The following is a 21,042-nucleotide window of genomic DNA, read 5'->3' on the forward strand; positions in this document are numbered from 1 at the left end:
AAGCCCAGCAGAGACACAACAAAAAATAAAACTTTAACCAATATCTCTGATGAACAGAGGTGCAAAAATCCTCAACAAAATACTAGCAAACGGAATCCAGCAGCACATTCAAAAGTTAATTCACCACAATCGAGTAAAGTTTATTCCTGGGATGTTTGTATGTGTTTGTTCAACATATATAAACCAATAAATTTGATTCACTACGTAAACGTTATTAACAAAAAAAAGATCAGATGATTATCTCAATAGACATAGAAAAGGCCTTTGATAAAATTAAACATTCTCTTATATTAAAAGCCCTCAGCAAATTAAGGTTTGAAAGAATATACATTAATAAAAGTCATCTATGACAAACCCACAGCCAACATCATACTGAATGAGCAAATTGGAACAAGACAAGGATATGCATTCTCACCACTCTTTTTCAACATAGTACTGGAAGTCCTAGCCTGAGCATTCAGGCAAGAGAAAAAAATTAAAGGCATTCAAATAGGAAGAGAAGAAAGAAGTCAAACTATCTCTCTTTACAGATTATATAATTCTGTCTCTAGAAAACCCTCCCATATATTCTGCCAGAAGGCTTCTAGAACAAATAATCAACTTCAGTAAAGTTTCAGGATACAAAATAAGTAATGTACAAAAATAAGTAGCATTACTATACATCAATAACTTCCAAGCTCAGGGCCAAATAAAGAGTGCAATTTCATTTACAATAGCCACAAAAGTAATAAAATAGGAATACAGCTTACCAAGGAAGTTAAAGATCTCTGCAATGAGAATTACACAACACTGCTGAAAGAAAACAAAGATGATAAAAACAAATTGGAAAGCATTCCATGCTAACGGATAGGAAGAATCAAGATTGTTAAAACTGCCATACTGACCAAAGCAATTTACAAATGAAATGCTATTCCTATCAAACTAACATCATTTTTCACAGAATTAGAAAAAAAATTCTAAAATTCATATAGAATAAAATTCATATAGAATGAATAAAATTCATATAGAATGAATAAAATTCATATAGAATAAAATTAATATAGAATGAAAAAAATTCTAAAATTCATATAAAATTCATATAGAATGAATGAAATATAGAATGCACAAATTGTCAAAGCAATCTTAAGCAAAAAGAAAAAAGTCAGACAGATCACACTACCTGACTTCAAACTATACTGCAAGGCTACAGTAACCAAAGCAGCATGGAACTGGTACAAAAACAGACATACAGACCAATTAAACAAGATGGAGAACTCAGAAATAAAGCCACATACCTACAACCACCTGATCTTCAACAAATTAAACAATAACAAAAAATAGAGAAAGGAGTCCCTATTCAATAAATAATCCTGGGATAAATGGCTTGCCATATGCAGAAGATTGAAACTGGACTGCTTCCTTTTACAATATACAAAAATTTACTGAATATGGATAAAAGACTTAAATTTTAATATCTACAACAATAAAAACTCTAGAAGAAAGCCTAGGAAATACCATTCTGGATGCTGGCTTTGGGAAAAAATGTATTACTAAGTCCCCAAAAGGAACTGCAAAAAAAAACAAAAAATTCACAAGTGGCACCTAATTTAACTAAAGAGCTTCTGTCCAGCAAAAGAAACTATCAACAAACAGACAACCTACTGAATGGAAAAAAAAATATTTGCAAACTATACACCTGACAATGGTCTAATATCTAGAATCTATAAGGAAATTAAATTGGCAAGCAAAAAAACAACCAAAAAACCTCACTGAAGAATGGGCAAAGGACATCAACAGACACTTTTCAATGATGAAAAATGCCCATCATCGGAAATCATTAGAGAAATGCAAATCAAAACCACAATGAGATACTATCATCATTCAGAAAAGCTATTATTAAAAAGCCAAAAAACAACAAATGTTGGCAAGGTTGCATAGTAAAGGCAATACTTATACACTCCTGGTGGGAATGTTCAGTGTAGTATAGGTTTCTGACAATCAATTTTTTTGGTTTTCTTATACCTGAAATTTTAAAAAATTTTGCCGCCATTCTTGAAAGATTTTTCATTGAATATAGGATTCTGAATTGAGAGGTTTTTTTTCTCATTTATCTACTTACAGATACTGTTGCACTCTTTTCTGTTGTCCATAGTATCTGATGAGAAGGCAGTTGTTAAATAAATCTCATTTTTTTTTCCATACTTAAGACGTACTTTTCTGTGCATGTGTGATTTTGAGGATCGTCAGAAATGTGGGTAGACAGAATTTTCGTGTTTCCCTTTTCATTACTTACTTTCTAATATATCTTCATTATTGCCAGTGATCAGTTTTCTAAATTTAGATATCTGGTTCCCCAGGGCAGAAATATTGTAGCTGTGGTTTTTGTTTTTGTTTTTATTTTTTTCCATCAGCACCCCGACTAACTGCGCTTTGTACCAAAAACATCTAAGCTCAGGCTGAAACCACAGAACTTCAACTGACTTTGTTCAACAACCTTCCCTCACTTTCGTCTTCCCAATCTGAGTCTGTCTGCTTCTGTTCATTTCCCAGTGCTTGTAGGTAGCTGCTTTTGTATGAAGTCCAAATGTTAGTTTTGTCTGAAAGTAGCTAATCCATATGTACTTACTCTGTTATTATCAGCGGTGTGTTCACTATTGAATGACATTTTGTTTTCTAATTTTACTTTCCAAAATGTTATATAGAAAAGGAATTTACTTGTTTATATTATATAAATGTGCTTGATATATATAATCATTGTTTTGCTTTGTTTTTAATTTCTTATCTTATTAAAATGTTATTTAGGAGGATATTTTGCACTCGGGATAGTACATTTTTCTTGTTTGGATGATTCTTTAAATTTCTGTTATTAATTTGGCTCTGTAACACTGTCTAGTCATAGGTTACAATGTATAAAATGCATAAATTTTTTATGTGAGAATTTATTTTATTTTAATTTGAAGAATAAAACAAAATAAATGATTTGTCGATGTCGTATGCTAGATTAAATGATGAAGATTTATTCTCTTTTATCAGAGTTCAATATTATTAATACATTAATATCAATATTATTAACAAAATTTTCAGGTCTTATTTTCTGTGTCAGTAGCTATATATTACATAAATACTTGAACTTCTAACTTTTTTTATGTCTTCACAAAAGTTTATATCTGCTTTATTGCATGAATTTATTTCTTCAACAGATATTTAATGTTGGTCACAAAACAAACAAGCACTGTTCAATAAAAGGCTAAATTATCCTGTGTGCTTTATCCTATCAACAAGAAATTTCTCATTTTCTTCTATTTCCTCATTTTTTTTCTGTTGACTGCTTCCTTGTTTTGATGTTAATATTTCAAATTCTCTTAGGTTAATTATTTCCAACTATTGTATTTTTTCTTTTTAATCTTCTTATTTCTCTCTGCCATAATAAAACATACTTAGATTTTGGTTTAAATTCAATCATTTGATTTTGCTTTTAATTAGTACGTTTCATTGATAATTGTATAGATTAATCCTATTCTATTCAAATGCACTGAATTTTAATTCCCATTCTCTTAAAATTTGTTCTCAATGGATTAGTTAGTATAAATTTTACTTATTATAAAATAAAATTAACTTTAATTTTGATAATTGAATTCTTGTGAGAATGTTAAACCTTTAGCTTGCTAAAAATAATTTTGATATTCTTTCAGGAAAGTGACTAATGAAAATTTTACAGATGGTTTATTATTCTTACAAGTTTAGTTTTATTTCTATTTCTATTTCTGAATAATGCTTAGCTAGATTAAAAATGACTAGCTCAATTGTAATAAAATTTCGGTCTTTGATAATTTAAACATCAAAAAGTGTTGGTACCTTATTTTAATAAAATATCTGACAGTAACATGCTTTATTAGGCAAATAATGAATTTTTATTCAAATTTTGAACTTTAATGTTATTGCTTTCCTTTGTTTCTTACAGAATTATTACACTATTCTGCTGAATAGAGAAAATTAGAATGGCTTTATAAATAAGTCATTAAACTCACTGCATGATTATAATGGAAGTTCATTTAGAATTAAATACCATGTATTCTCACTTAACACTTACTCATTATTTCTACAAAATAACAACAAAATACTGCAAAAGCTGATTATTAAAAATTATACAATGATAAAAATAAGATATATTGGCCAAAATAGAATTTCTAGTTGCAATACTGAAGCTGTTACCGAATACTTTCAAAAGAATTAATTTATTCATATACTCTACTATCTAGAAGTATACATATTTACAGATGCAGATTTATGCTCCCCTCTGAATATTTTACAGAAATATTTCTAATATGTTTTTTCATGTCCATGTTACTAAATTATATGTATTCGTTAAGCTCTGTTTAAAATCTGATTACTCAGAATTGTCCAAAGAAATGGAACCAATAGGATATACATGTTATATATTTTATATATTATATTTAAGAAGAGATTTATCCTAAGGTATTGGCTCACAAGGTTATGGAGCTGAGCAGTCTTTCAATCTACCATCTCCAAGATAGATAGCCAGGAAAGTCAGTGGTGTAATTCAGAGACGGAAGGGCCACAGAACCTATGGTATAGATTTCAGTCTAAGTGTGACGGTCTCAAAATGAGGAGAGCAGATCCTTAGAGAAAACGAACGTCCGATCTTAAGCAATTGATGTTGCAGAGTGTTGCAGGACTTTTTCTTAGTTCATCTAGAGATGGGGTCCTTTGTCCCATGGCCACTAAAATTCAGGTTTGCAGACAGTTTGAATGGTGAGTAAGACATGGTTTTATTGGGTGAAAATAGGAAAAAAGGGGGAAATGGGGATCCTCCCCAAGGCCAGAGTCCCTGCTAGTGTGCTTCCCACCTGCAGCTTGAATCCCAGGTTCCACACAGGAAGAGAAGGGGCCAGGCTCCTCCCCACTGCAAAAGGTACAAACTTCCTGAGGCTCCACTGCAGTTTGCATTCCTCCCAATGCGCAGGCTGGTTGGAGGCTTTCTGGGGAACCCCTCACACCTGGCTGTTTCATGCCCCCCTCTAAAGAAGTACATCTAAGTGCCATTAGAATAAGAATAAGGATGGGCCGGGCGAGGTGGCTCAAGCCTGTAATCCCAGCACTTCGGGAGGCCGAGGCTGGCGGATCACGAGGTCAGGAAATCAAGACCATCCTGGCTAACACGGTGAAACCCCGTCTCTACTAAAAATACAAAAAAATTAGCCGGGCGTGGTGGCGGGCGCCTGTAGTCCCAGCTACTCGGGAGGCTGAGGCAGGAGAATGGCGTGAACCCAAGAGGCGGAACCTGCAGTGAGCCAAGATCGCGCCACTACACTCCAGCCTGGGCTACAGAGAGAGAAAAAATACAAAGAATAAGGATGAAGATCGATCTTAACTGCTTTCTGCCGACAGAAGGCACTGTTTTGGGAAAACGGCAGTCAGAGCTCCCTCAGAGGCCTATTTAGTCGTTCCCTGTATTTGAGAGCATCTGGTAAAGTTCTATAGCTTATCATAAACCATCTTTTAAAAGGGATTAAAACTAGACAACAACTGTCTGTGAATAGCAAAATGTCCAGAGTAGTTACAGTTAGAAACACAACTGACAAAAAAGTTTGGTTATCTCAGTGGTTTACAATAACTTAATATAACAACCTTAATTATGATTGATAACACATAATTAGACATTAGAATTTTAGAAATCCCATACAATTTTGGAATATATATTAGCATTATTTACCAAGATATAACCTAAAGAAGATTGAACATTATTTTGGCAATTTCATGTAACGAAACCTGTCAAATAATCCTGTTTACCTTTCTTTTCTGGACATTACCGGGGCCCTCTGGACTATCCGAAAAGCCAGGTGCCAGGAAAGACAATTTTGAAGCTGAAGTTTGATTTTGGGAAGGCTATTAAATATGTTTAGTTTAAAACACTTGATACTATGAAACAGAATTCCAGATTACCATACATTATTTATTTTGCCAAAATGATGGCTCAGAAATTTAAAGAAGCCAAAACCATTCCTAACCTTTGTGAATTTAGTTAATATGTTCACAAAGAGAACCTCTTTTGCAAGATTAATTTCCCCAATGTTTCCACCAATTGTTTGAACCTTTAGCTTTTCCAATCTAACTCAAAACAATTTTTAACCCGAGGCAAAAGTTTACGTTTCCATGCCTTTTTATATGCTTTTACATAAAAAAAAAAAAAAAATCACTGTTCTTATACACCTTGCATGTAAATCTATTTTCAGTAGTTTCAATTACATCTTATAATGGTAACTCCTAGCAATTTTTAACTTTAATTTAAAACCTGGTAAGTTACTTTAATTGTGCGCTAACTGCAGCCAACATCCACCTCCTTAATTAAGGACGTGGTTAGTTCCATATGTCCCCAGGCCTTACCAGTTGCGAAGCTGGCAAGTCAAATAGTTTTCAAAACCCAAAAAGCAGTTTCTCAAAACACTTAGGAAACCTTGCCTCTGACCTACATAGTATACTTCACCTATTTACATTTTAATGACACCTGCATTTTACCAATAATCTTAAAGGCTGTTTTTACTTCTTAAAGTCAAGTTAATCTTGTGGAATTGAAAGGTACCACAGCTTTTACTTTTCCTTTAAAAAATATTAGATCCAAGAACTTGTCTTTTTTTTTTTTTTTTTTTAAGACGGAGTCTCACTCTGTTGCCCAGGTGGAGTGCAATGGCGTGATCTAGGCTCACTGCAAGCTCCGCCTCCTGGGTTCACGCCATTCTCATTCTCCTGCCTCAGCCTCCCAAGGAGCTGAGACTACAGGCGCCCGCCACCACACCCGGCTAATTTTTTGTATTTTTAGGGGAGGCAGGGTTTCACCGTGTTAGCCAGGATGGTCTTGATCTCCTGACCTCGTGATCTGCAGCACTTGTTTTTCTTTAGGTCAAATTAGAGCTATTTTTACAGACATTACACACTATAAAACACAGACAAGCAGGAGAAAAGCCAGTCCCCAGGTGGGGCTTGGAAAACACGCAGATATCAAACCAAAAAGGAACTTAACCCCTAAGCTAGGATTGCTAAACAAAGCCTTGCCACTAGAGTTACAAGCCACGCCCCCAGGATGTAGAACAAGATGGAGGCTTGATTTCACAACCAAAACTTTGCAGAGAATACAAACAGTGATAGTTGAGGAGGGGGAGTGGTTTAGTAAAGCATCTTTTAAAAGGGAAAAAACATTAAAAGTTACTGCTGATGAGGTAAAGAATGGGAAGAAAAAAAACAGTTTAAAAATGCCTGAGGAAGATCCAATTTTTTGGATCTCTTATTTTTATGCAGGTGGTTCCTCCACCAGGGAGACAAATTTAATTGCTGTGGGGCAAAGCTGGCCTCCCTGGCCTGGGAAGGAGGAGACTCCTTGAGCGCATGGCAGAAAATGCCAGCCAGCTGCTCCTGGCACCTTGGGCCATGGATTCCAGTCCCGGCAGGCAGCAGGGAGCAGCGATGAGCCGCTCACCGGTCTGTCCCAAAAGGGAAAGGAAAAGGCCATGGAAAAGCTGCGTTGGTTCCCGACCCCTGGGAGCAACAGCGGGTGGAGGTACAGTTTCCTCCACTCTCAGAAATCTCAGGATGAAAAGGCTCAAAAGGGAGAGGGAAAAATAACACTCACTACTTCTCCAGTCTCCACATTGCATGCCATAAATGTCACAGGGCTTTTCCTTAGTTCAGCTAAAGTTGGAGTCCTTTGTTTCACAGCCCTGAAAATTCAGGCTCACAGACAATTTGAATGGTGAGTAAGACAGGGTTTTATTGGGTGAAGAGGGGAAAAAGGGGGGAAACAGGGACCCTCCACAAGGCCAGAGTTCCTGCTACAGTGCTTCCCACCTGCAGCTTGAATCCCAGGTTCCACACAGGAAGAGAAGGGGCCAGGTCCCCCTGGCTGCAAAGCTTGCAAACTTCCTGAGGCTCCACCCCAGCGCACATTCCTCCCAGTGCACATCGTGGTTGAAGTTTTTCCAGGGACGCCCTCCCACCTGGCTCTCAAGAGGGCCAGGGGATTCCCCCTTGTTCCACCTTTGTGCTCTATTCAGGCCCTCATTGTATTGGTTGAAGCCCACCCACATTGAGGAGGGCAGTCTAATTCACTTTCTTGTCTATCAATTTAAGAGTTCATCTCTTGCAGAAACACCTTCTCAGGCACATGAAGAAATAATGCTTAACCAGCTATCTGGGCATCTTCTGATCCAATCAAGTTGACACATAAAATTAACCGTCAAAAAATCAAATGTATTTTTCTCACTGCATCCTCCTTGATATTTCTACATGGCATACAAACAAACAGATACCAAATACCTAAGAATAAGCATTAGAAATGTTTTTATAATAATAGAGATGTTCAGGCCTATATGATAAAAAGTATTAAGAGGCATGAGAAAAAGATCGAATACATTGAGAAACTTTCAATGTGTTTGTGTATCTAACTTTCAATGTATATGTTTAGATTACCTTTTATACCATATTTTCACTGTAATTTTTCTACGTTTAGATACACAAACACTTACCAGTGTGTTACAATTAACTACAGTATTCAGTACAGTAACATGTGGTCCAGGTTTGTAGCATAGAAACAGCAGGATAAACCAGATAGCCCATGTATGTGGTAGGTTGTACCATTAAGGTTGGTGTAATTACATTATATGATGTTCCAACCATGATAAAATAGCCTAATTATGCATTTCTCAGAACATATCTGCCATCATTAAGTGGGACATGATTGTGTATGACATAACATAAAGTTGATATACCTGTAATACTATGAGGTGAAATATCCCACAAAACAAAATGAAAAAGAGAAAGAGACAAGGGGAAAATGGCAATAGAAAAACATTTAAAGGAGTACTTTTTTTTCCAAGGTTACCAATTAAAGGCATTACTAGCATACCTTTCCCACTTGGAAGGACAAAATAGAGTGCAGAGATTCACACTGTGACCTGTTTTTTCAGGAAGCCACACAGGAACTGACAGGAAAACTGAAGGAATCCACAGACACCACATGTTACAGAAACCACGTTAGGAGACTGAATGCTGCAGTTAATTGTAACACAATGGTAAGTATTTATGTATCTAAAAATAGAAAATTAGAGTAAAAATATAGTATAAAAGATTTTTTAAAAAGGTATACCTGTGTAGGGCACTACAATGAACACAGCTACACAGCTTGTAGGACTGGAAGTTGTCCTGGGTGAGTCGGTGAGTGAATGTGATGGCTTAAGATATTACTGCACATTGCTATAGATTTCATAAACACTGTATCCTTAGGCTTCACTACATTTATTAAAAATATTTTTGTTTCTTTAATGATGTATTAGCCTTAGCTTACTATAACTTTTTTACTTTGTAAACATTTAAATTTTTTTTTAACTTTTTGACTCTTTTGAAGGAACTGGCAGGCTGCAATCTACACCTTGAGTCAGGCAAACAGCTAGAAGACCCCAGAATGTGAGAGGGGGAGATACTGCCTCTGGGATACATACCCCCACCAGGGAGCCTGAAAGTCCAGGCCATGGGGCAAGACCTTAACCCAGCACAGGAACCAATGTGGGGAGGGGCATGGAACATAAAAGTGGAGCGTCTGCAGAAAGACTCCTGTGTGCACTCTCAGTCTCTAGCACAGGGAAGCCATTCCTTATTGTTCTTCACAGGGGACCCAGTGGTGGTCACAAAATAGTTCCAGCAGTGGTCACAGGTTAAAGGAAGCCCCCAAGTGGATTTCACAATATAACTTCAGGTGGGGACATATACCCTTCGGCAGGGGAGCAAGAAAAAGGGGCAAGAGGTGAGTAAAAAAGCAGGCTGCAGCCACCAGTGCAAAAGCTGGGCACCTGACTTTGCTAACAGAGCGGGAGGGTCATGGTCTGAAAGCCATGGTTGCTATCTCTGTGGGCAAAGCTTATGATCTGGGACACCTGCAAATTTTCAGTGGAGGCTATCTGGAACTTAGCCTGCTGCTGCGAGTGGAACATTGTAGGAGTGGATCTGCCTCACCAAGTGCGTGGGATCTGTGTGAGGCTTACTGCTGCCTTCGCCTCTACACTCCCTGCACGAACTCTTCTGTGCAGCAGAGGCAGCAATGCTCCCATCAAGAACATTAACCCAGCAGCCTAAGAAATGCCCCTGTCTGTCCCCCTGTCCCCTGACACCCACCATGGCTGCTGTCTGCCTTGCACACAGAGTGTCAGAGTGCAAACCTGCCTGACCCAGCCCCACCTGACTTTGTGCCACATCCTGCCCTGGTAGCTTAACACAAAGGACAAAAACTTTTGGGAGCTATATGGTCCTGCCCATCGCCAGAGAAATCACTGTATTTCCTGCCTGCTCCCCTCTCCCCACCCAGCAACATAAGGCAAGCAAAAACCCCACTGTGACTATGGCAGCCAATGCTCTTTTGCAAGCTCCATCTCATAATTGGAGGCCAACCAGCAAAGTCCATTATAGCATCCCCTGGTAGAAAAACACTGTGCCCATGAAGAAAAAAAAAATGGATGGCTGTGTGACCTTAGCTATCACCATTCCCTGTGCCACTCTGGCTAACAACAAGCTCCTGAGTTCATCTATGTGACCAGTTCATTACTACTATAACCGGAATTTGAAAAAGCCAACATAGTAAGCTATTTATAACCAGGGAATCTCACAGAGTCTACAGCACTCCCCTGCCACTCCCATTAAAGCTGATGCTGCTACCCACTGTTGGGGAGACTTGAGGACAGGTCACATCACTGGATCTCCTGTAGACAATCACCCGCACCACCATGGAATGTGGCAACTTCACTGGGCAGCTAGACACAGAGGAGCAACAACACTCACAGTAGTCTGGCTCCCGGGGACTTTCTTTCCTAGGGGAAGGGGGAGTGTACCACATCAGGAGAGCACCCCATGAGACAAAATAATCTGGACAGCAGGCCTTGAGCTCAGATCCTTCCACTGGTGGAAAGTCTCTCTCAACAGAAACAGTTGCAGTGCTGAGCTCAGCAGGGAACAACTGCAGCTCTAACCCAACAGACAGCTATGGTGTACATGAAGGGTCTTGGAGAAAGGAATGTCTTTTCCCCGTTGCCCACCACTGCAGGCACAATTGGGGCTTCTCCCATGGGAGCTTGGCATGGGTGCAACTATACACAGCCTTTCTGGAACATGTCAGGGTGACTGCATTCTCACAGGAGGAGCACCCTCCAGGTTCAGGCTTGCATGAGACAGAGTGACAGTTCCTCTCTACTTGGAACATCAACATTCCTACAGATGAAAAGAGGTGCCTGTCTGATCTGACTAGCTGGAGCACTGGGATAGGAATGTGTCTGAGAGGAGGATTGCTTTCCTCTTGTCCTCACAGGGGAGCTGAGGTGGCTCCAAGTCTTCCCCCTCAGAAGACCTCAGTGTAACTCACTGAGAGCTCCTCCAGCCACCTCTGTCAAGGCTCAAACCTCTGCCCATGATACTTGTTTTAGCCACAACAAATTCCTACCCAGGGTTATCTTCCCTACTGGTCTGAAGCCTGAACCACCAAACCAGTAAATAAAATATTGGGGAAAATTACATAAATAAAAAAGTGCACACCACAGGGGAATGAGGTAAATTTCAAGAGACCTCTACCATTCCAACCCTATAAGAGACAGCGAACTTGCTCACACACTGAGCCCATTGCTACTACAACTAGCATATGAGAAAGTCAACCTATAAGGACTATTTATAATCAAGGCACTCTAACAGAGACTTCATCCCTGAAAGCATGACGAATCAAATTAGGCTATAATTAACTGTAAGAATTATTGAGATCATCAGGTGATTTTTTTTTTAGTTAATTATAGCCTAATTTGTTTCTTGATGCTTTCAGGGGTGAAGACTCTGTAAGAGTGCCTTGGTTATAAACAATCTTTGTACAATGACTTTCTACAAAAATCAGCATCCTTTATGATAAAAAGCCTCAGCAAAATCAGCATAAAAGGGACATATCTTAATGTAATAAAAGCCATCTATGACAAACAGCCAACATAATACTGAACAAGGAAAAGTTGTTGAAAGCATCCCCACCTGTGAACTGGAACAAGACAAGGATGCCCACTGTCACCACTTCTATGCCTCATAGTAATGGAAGTCCTAGCCAGAGCAATCAGACAAGAACAAGAAATAAAGGCATCCAAATTAGTAAAAAGGAAGTCAAACTGTCACTGTTTGCTGATGATATGATTGTCTACCTAGAAAACCCTAAAGACCCCCCCAAAAGGCTCCTATAACTGATAAATGAATTCAGCAAAGTTCCAGGATACAAAATTAATGCACACAAATCAGTAACTCTTCTATACACCAACAGCAACCAAGGAAAACTACAAAACACTGCTGGAAGAAATCATAGATAACACAAACAAATGGAAACACTTCCCATGCTCACAGGTGAGTACAATTAATATTGTGAAAATGACCATACTGCCAAAAGCAATCAACAAACCCAATAAAATTCCCATCCAAATGCCACCATCATTTTTCACAGAACTAGCAAAATAATCATAATATTCATATGGAATCAAAAAAAGAGTCCGCATAGCCAAAGCAAGACTAAGCAAAAAGAACAAATTTGGAGGCATCACATTACCTGACTTCAAACTATACTATAAGGGCATAGTCACCAAAACAGCATGGTACTGGTGTAAAAATAGGCACATGGACTAATGGAACAGAATAGAGAACCCAGAAATGAAGCCAAATACTTACAGATACTTACAGCCAACTGATCTTTGACAAAGCAAACAAAAACATAAAGTGGGGAAACGATACTATATTCAACAAATGGTGCTGGGATAACTGGCAAGCCAGATGTAGAAGAATGAAACTGGATCCTCATCTCTCACCTTATACAAAAATCAACTAAAGATGAATCAAGGACTTAAATCTAAGGCCCAAAACCATAAAAATTCTAGAACATAATATCAGAAAAACCCTTGTAGACACTGGCTTAGGCAAAGACTTCAAGACCGAGAACCCAAAAGCAAATGCAACAAAAACAAAGATGAACAGATGGTGCTTAAACTAAAAAGCTTCTGCAATCAGCAGAGTAAACAGACAACACACTGAGTGGGAGAAAATGTTTATAATCTATACATTCATTAAACGACTAGTATCCAGAATCTACAAGGAACTCAAACGAATCAGCAAGAAAAAAACAAAAATTCTGATCAAAAAGTGGGCTAATAATATGAATATGAATAATAATTCTCAAAAGAAGATATACAAATGGCCAAAAAACATGAAAATATGCTCAACAACATTAATCATCAGGGAAACACAATTTAAAATCACAATGAGTTACTACCTTACTCCTGTAAGACTGGCCATTATAAAAAAGTCAAAAACAACAGATGTTGAGATGGATGTGGGGAAAATAAAATGCTTATACACTGCTGGTGGGAATATGAATGAGTAGAACCTCTATGGAAAACAGTGCGAAGATTCCTTAAAGAGCTAAATTAGATCGACCAATTGATCAAACAATCCCACTACTGGGTATCTACCAAAAGGAAAAGAAGTCATTATATGAAAAAGACATTTGCATGCATATGTTCATAGCAGCACAATTCACAATTGCAAAAATGTGGAGCCGACCTAACTGCCCATTGACTAATGTGTGGATAAAGAAAATGTGGTATATATACACCATGGAATACTACTCAGCCATAAAAAGGAACAAAATAATATATTTTGCAGCAACTTGAATGGAGCTGGAGGCCATTATTCTAAGCAAAGTAACACAGGAGTGGAAAACCCAAAACCATATGTTCTCATTTATAAGTGGAAGCTAAGCTATGAGTACTCCAAGGCACACAGAGTAACATAATGGACTTTAGAGACTCAGAAGCGGGAGAATGAGAGGGGGACTAGAAATTTAAAAACTACATATTATGTACAATGTATGTTACTCTGTACTATGTAGTAAAATGTACTAAAAGCTCAGAATTCATCACTATATAATTCATCCATTTAACAAAAAAACACTTGTACCCCAGAAGCTATTGAAATAATTCTTTTTTAAAAATCAGTTAAATAAGAGAAATGTGTAAAGGATGTATAAAGTTTACAATACAAAATGCCAAAATATATAAATATATATCTTTATTAGTATACATGCATAAATACATACAAGTTAACTCTGCAATGGAATTTTTATTTGTCAAAATTGCAAAGATTAAAAAATAAGAACTTGTGTTGAATGTTTAGGATTCATGAACAGAATTCAAGAAAATTTGTTGATAATAACTAAAATGTGAAAATAGTTCCAATGAGCATAAATGGGTGAATGAATAAACAAAATGAGATATATTCTTACAATGGAATATTATTATTAAGCAACAAAAAGGAATAAAGTACTTATACATGTTACATCATGAGTGCACCCTGAAACCATTATGCTTAATAAAAGAAACTAGACATGAAAGGCCACAATTGTATAATACAATTAATATGATATGTCCAGAAGAGTAAAATCTATAAAAACAGAAAGTAGACTAGTGGTTGTCAGGGACTGAGCCCAAGAAGTGAGAGGGTGGTGGGATAAGCCATTTGTAGTACTTATCCCATTGCATTGCGTCTAACTGCTAGGTGTCCGCTGTAGTTTGAGCTGTTGGTAAAACATGGATTTTTCTTTAACAAAGATAAATAAAATAAAACCACATTATCTAACATAATGTGGTTTAATGACAATACATAATATACAATTATAAGATTGTTTAGTCAACTGAATGAGATAATTTATGTGTAAAAAGTCGTTCACTTATTACTGTTGGTTTGAACATCCCTGTTGAACACGTCAGTATTAAGACAACTTCCTCAAGCATTTCTGCTGTCTCTAGTTCAGCACTTGTCACAAGTAGAGTTTGAACAGCCCTTCCCAGTTGCTCTGGAATAACACCTCTCCAAACTAGGACTTAGTTCTTGGTCAAAACCTGATGTGCTAACAGCCATTAAAAAAAAAAAAAAAAGCAAAACATAAATGTATTATTTTAAAACCACCAGAAACAGACATAACAAATTCATGTTAAATAAAATGCTGTTTATTCTGGAGGTCACTTTAAGCAAGATAAATGTAATTTCTGTTCCATAGTTCCTCAGGACATTAAAATCAGGAAAATAGGAGGAGGAGATTGACTGGCATCTGGAGACACAGAGTACTGAGAAGTGACGGCCTAGAAGCAAAAAAAAAAAAAAAAAAAAAAAAGCACAGTGCTCTGGGACAATTTACAGTAAGATAAAAGAGTCCTATAAACCTCAATAGCTCCTGGGACTGTCACTGTATTATTAATGTAGTGCAAACCAATAATAGATGTTTGTGTTTGATGATGAAACACCTAAACAAGATAAATTAGCTTCTTGGAAAAATGACAACCTAAAGACAAGCATTTACATCCTCTCTTCCCAAACTCTTACTGATATAGACAAAGGAAAATATTAAAATGGATAAACCCTCAGACAGTGCTCAAAAACTAAAGCATGATTCCATATACAGAATTTGCTTTAAGCAGTATCAATCAATGAAGTCAAATGGAAGAAGATAATTAAAATGACCCCCAGCCTCCAACTTTAATATGATATTTCTACGTGGCAGGAAGTCAACAGAAGAGATGATCATGATGATGATAATGCCCCTTTACAACCATTAATTTGATAGATCAGGGTGAGCCATTGGACAAATGAAGATCTCTTATTTTGGATTCCTTTTCTCTGCTGAAAAAAATCAACAACATTGGAGAACCCAAGGGCAAATATGACCATATTGAATAGAAGGATGCTAATTTCTTTTTGGCTGTAAGTTTGATAATAATAATAATGTTTAGAAAAGAGTCCCATTGTAAATGGGGCATGAATTCTAGACCAAAGAAATAAAGGAAGAGGAGGAGGAGAAGAAGGAGAAGGAGGAGAACGAAGATGAGGAGAAGGAGAAGGAAGAAGAGGAAAAAGATACGGAAATATGATTCAGTTGTTCCAAGGAACAAAGAAAAACTACACAAAGGATCCTGCTGCATATTCTTGCAGATTGATCTCATATTCCTTAGTTCACTAAACATGAATAGAGATTTAAAGATCAAATACAATAATATGAAGCAGATATCAGACGCACACTATAAAAGGCCTATTCTTTTTATAGTCAATGCATCAACATAATCTCCAGATTTAAAGAGTGCTTAATAGTATACTCCCTAAATACTGACTGTAGGAAATACATATAATAAGTAATATAATCTATATGAAGTAAATATTAAATGCTTTGAAAAATTGATACAAGGAATGGCAAAGATCTTTTATATGCAAAGTGGTTATGATAATGACTGTTACAATATACTATTTTATACTAATAATATTATAAATTATGGCTTTCCAATTTAAATTCTTAGGTTTATAGCATCTGATTTGATACAATAATAAAGAAAAAATGAGTATTCTTAATAGGTATCATCTCTAAAACAAAGTTGTAATTTCTGGGGCAAAAAAGTCACGGTGCAAGCATTTAATAAAAATGTTTTAATAATTATCAGATTTATTTTAAAATAACTATGGTTTCCCACATGAAACAGGAGTTAGGGATGAGGATGCTAATGTGACAAAAATGTCCATAAGTATGGAACGTAGGACAAAATATTCTAATTTTAGAAAACTAAAATCTGTCTTCAAAAAGAACATTCTCTTGCTTCTTAAAGAAAAGATCCTGGGAGCTTAGGGCAAGATGAAAACAATACAATAAGAGAGTTGGTATTTTTAACTTTACCAAATTATTTCTAGCATTCCAAAGAGCACACATCTACACTTGTCTTAACTGCCTACAAAAAGAGGAAGACAAGATCTACCTTTTGCCTTAGAGAGATTGGGACACACATATGTTCTCTTGATTAGAAAAGGGGAATTCTACTAATATTAAAATTTGAAACATTTTATGTGTTCATGTCTCACTGACTTGTACAAAATTATCTTTGATTCATTCTACATCCTTCACCAAAAAATTCAGAATTTACTTTTACTTATTTGAAAAGCAATAGAAAAATATTTTTAGAAAAAAAGATGTGCAAATATTTGTTCTCTTTTACTGAACTTCTAAGGACAGATGATTACAGACAGAGCTTTCAGAAAACTGCTAAAGTTGGCCGGGTGCGGTGGCTCATGCCTATAATCCCAGCACTGTGGGAGGCTGAAGTGGGCAGATCACCTGAGGTCAGGAGTTCAAGACCAGCCTGGCCAACATGGTGAAACCCATCTCTACTAAAAATACAAAAAAAGTAGCCAGGCGTGGTGGTACACACCTGTAGTCCCAGCTACTTAGGAGGCTGAGGCATGATAATCCCTTGAACCCAGGAGGCGGAGGTTGCAGTGAGCTGAGATCGCGCCACTGCACTCCAGCCTGGATGACAGAGTGACACTCTGTCTCAAAAAGAAAAAAAAAAAAAAGACAGAGTGAAACTCTGTCAAAACACACACACACACACACACAAACTGCTAAAGTTAGAACGAGATGATCACAGTGAAAAACAATCATTGCAGAAACATGAGAGAACTTTCTCCATGATTTTAAGGAGGAGGCTATATTTATATTTATAAAACTAGAGTAGGTTACATGCTCCTGAATGACTCCGGGGTACATAATGAAATTAAGGCAGAAATTGAGAAGTTCTTTGAAACCAATGAGATCAAAGAAACAACTTACCAGAATCTCTGTGATACAGCTAAAGTAGTGCTAACAGGGAAATGTATAGCACTAAATGGCCACATCAGAAAGCTAGAAAGATCTCAAATTAACACTGTAACATCACAATTAAGAGCTAGAGAAGCAAGAGCAAACTAATACAAAAGCTAGCAGAGGACAAGCAATAACTAAGATCAGAGAAGAATTGAAGGAGATAGAGACATGAAACCCTCCCCCCAAAAAATCAACGAATCCACGAGCTGGTTTTTTGAAAAAAATTAACAAAATAGATACAGCTAGGTAGAATAATAAAGAAGAAGAGAGAGAAGAATCAAATAGACACAATAAAAATGATAAAGGGGATATCACGACTGACCCCACAGAAATACAAACTACCATCAGAGAATACTATAAACACCTCTATACAAATAAACTAGAAAATCTAGAAGAAATGGATAAATTCCTGGATGCATACACCCTACCAAGACTAAACCAGGAAGAAGATGAATCCCTGAATAGACCAATAAGAAGCTCTGATATAGAGGCAGTAATTAACAGCCTACCAACCAAAAAAAGCCCAGGACCAGATAGATTCACAGCTGAATTCTACCAGAAATACAAAGAGGAGCTGATACAATTCCTTCTGAAACTTTTCCAAACAATTGAAAAGGAGGGACTCCTCCTAACTCATTTTATGACCCCAGCATCATCCTGGTACCAAAACCAGGAAGAGACACCATAAAAAAAGAAAACTTCAGGCCAATATCATTGATGAATATTGATGTGAAAATCCTCAATAAAATACTGGCAAACCAAATCCAGCAGCATATCAAAAAACTTATCCACCACAATCAAGACATGGATGAAGCTGGAAGCCATAATCTTCAGCAAACTAAAACAGGAACAGAAAACTGAACACTGCATGTTCTCACTCATAAGTGGGAGGTAAACAGTGAGAACACATGGACACAGGAAGGGAAATGACACACACCAGGGCCTGTTGCAGGGTCGGGGGTGAAGGGGTGAGACTTAGAGGATGGGTCCACAGGTGCAACAAACCACCATGGCACATGTATACCTGTGTAGCAAACCTACACTTTTCGCACATGTATCCCTTTTTGTTTTTGTTTGTTTTTTAGAAGAAATAAAGAAAAAAAAGAGTAAGTTTCAGTACAGAAGAAAAAAATAGAGAACAATTTAGAGACAGGAATATAAAATATTGAGAAAAGATAATCTGACAGTTTTTCAAACATGAGATTTTAAATTTTACTACTGAATCCAGGACACTAAGTCCAGGTAAATGCCGTCTCATTGAAGCCAGTCTTATTCATTCAATACCCACTGATTTCCCATCTGACCAGCTGTGGCCATCTTTGGATATTTCAGTGGACATTCTTATGCAGGCTTTGCTCTTTCTTTCTTCAGTCTGTTGCTAAAATAGTCTCTCCTCCTAATCTACCCAGTTATTCTAGAAGTCCTCAATGCCATCAATAGGTTCTTGGAAACTGCAACTTTAAGTGAAATGACTGTAAATAAACATTTTTTTCCTCTTATCGGTGTTACAAGGAAATGACATTTACAGAAACAACATTCTTTGACGGACATATCATTTCAATTAAAGTCACAGTCCCCAAGAACCCATTAGTGACAATAAATGAGGATTTATTCTAAAGCATATGTAAGAGTTCATCCTTTTCTTTCTTAAAAAATTCAAAAACAATTAATACTTCTTAAAACAAAAATAACTTACTTCAATAATAAAAAAGAAATAGAAACAATGAGACCGAGCTCAGTGCCTCACATTTTGTAATCACAGCACTTGGGAGTCTGAGGCGGGTGGATTGCTTCAGCCCAGGAAGTCGAGACCAGACTGGCCAACATGGTGAAACCCCATCTCTACAAAAAATACAAAAATTACTGGTATGGTGATAGTGCCTGTAGCCCCAGCTACTTGGGATGCTGAGGCAGAAGGATTGCCTGAGCTGGAGAGGTTGAGGTTGCAGTGAGCTGAGATTGGGCCACCGCACTCCAGCCTGGGTGAAAGAGCAAGACCCTACTCACAAAAAAGAAGAAAGAAAGAAAGAAAAGAAAGAAAAGAAGGAAGGAAGGAAAGAAGGAAGGAGAAACATTTATAGGATTAATTTAGAAAATCAATATTTTACTATTATAATTTCTATGAGTTATACATAGAATTAATATATAGTAAAAGAACTTATTTTCTGAACTGAGATAATACTTAAATTTTCTATTGAAAGGATCTACCATGATAGAAGTATTGAACAAATATACTCAAAAACACATAAGCTCATAAAACTCCTGAATTTGAATTTTAAAGAGGGGCAATATGTTCTATTCTATAGTGGCTAAAAGAATGAGCTTTGGGTTCACACTAACCCTTCAATTCCCTAGTTTACTAGTCACCAGTTATGAGACATTGGGGAAATTACTCTATCTCTGTAAGCCTAAACTGTCCCGTCTGTGTAACTGACGTATTAATAGTATCTACATTACAGCATTGTTGTGAGAATTAAATACAACATAAATGTGAAGCAGATGCTATAGCACCTGATTGTAGTTCAGAGGAATAGTAATGCACATTTCAAGTACTCAAAGTCCCTCTCCTCTCTCTCTGTGTCTTTCTGTCTTCACACACACACACACGCACACACCCACACACACACAGGTCATAAGAAAAAGTAAAAATATATTGAATTTAATAAGAAGGTCACAATTTTGAGTCAGAGAAAACGATGCCTAAAGAAAAATATATTGCATCTAATTTTTATATAAGACAATAAGAAAAATTCAAAATTAAAAAATCTAAAAGTCTACCTTGGAAAACAACAAAAAAAGGGCAAATTAAATTCAATGTAGGCAGAATAAAGGAAGTAATAAAGGTAAAAGAGGGTATCACTAAGATTATAATAACAAAAAATAGAAAGACGTTAATGAAACTGAAAGTTGCTTCTTTGATTATAATAAGAGATCAACATTGATAATAAAGCTCTACCAAAATCAATTAAGAAAAAAATAAGTAGGTAAATCCTAATTACCAATATTAGTAATGAGAGAGAGGAAGTATATATATATATATATATATATATACATATATATATACATATATATACATATATACTTAAAGACAATAAAAGGCAAATGATGAAAAATTAATCATGCATTTGTATTAGTCCATTCTCACACTGCTATGAAGAAATACCCAAGACTGGGTAATTTATAATGGAAAGAGGTTTAATTGACTCACAGTTCCTTATGGCTGGGGAGGAAACTTAAAATCGTGGTGGAAGGCACCTCTTTACAGGGCAGCAGGAGAAAGAATGAGCACCCAGTGAAGGGGGAAGCCTTTTATAAAATCA

This window comes from Symphalangus syndactylus, chromosome 14 (genome assembly GCF_028878055.3).
Source record: "Symphalangus syndactylus isolate Jambi chromosome 14, NHGRI_mSymSyn1-v2.1_pri, whole genome shotgun sequence".
In the NCBI taxonomy this organism is placed as follows: Eukaryota; Metazoa; Chordata; class Mammalia; order Primates; family Hylobatidae; genus Symphalangus; species Symphalangus syndactylus.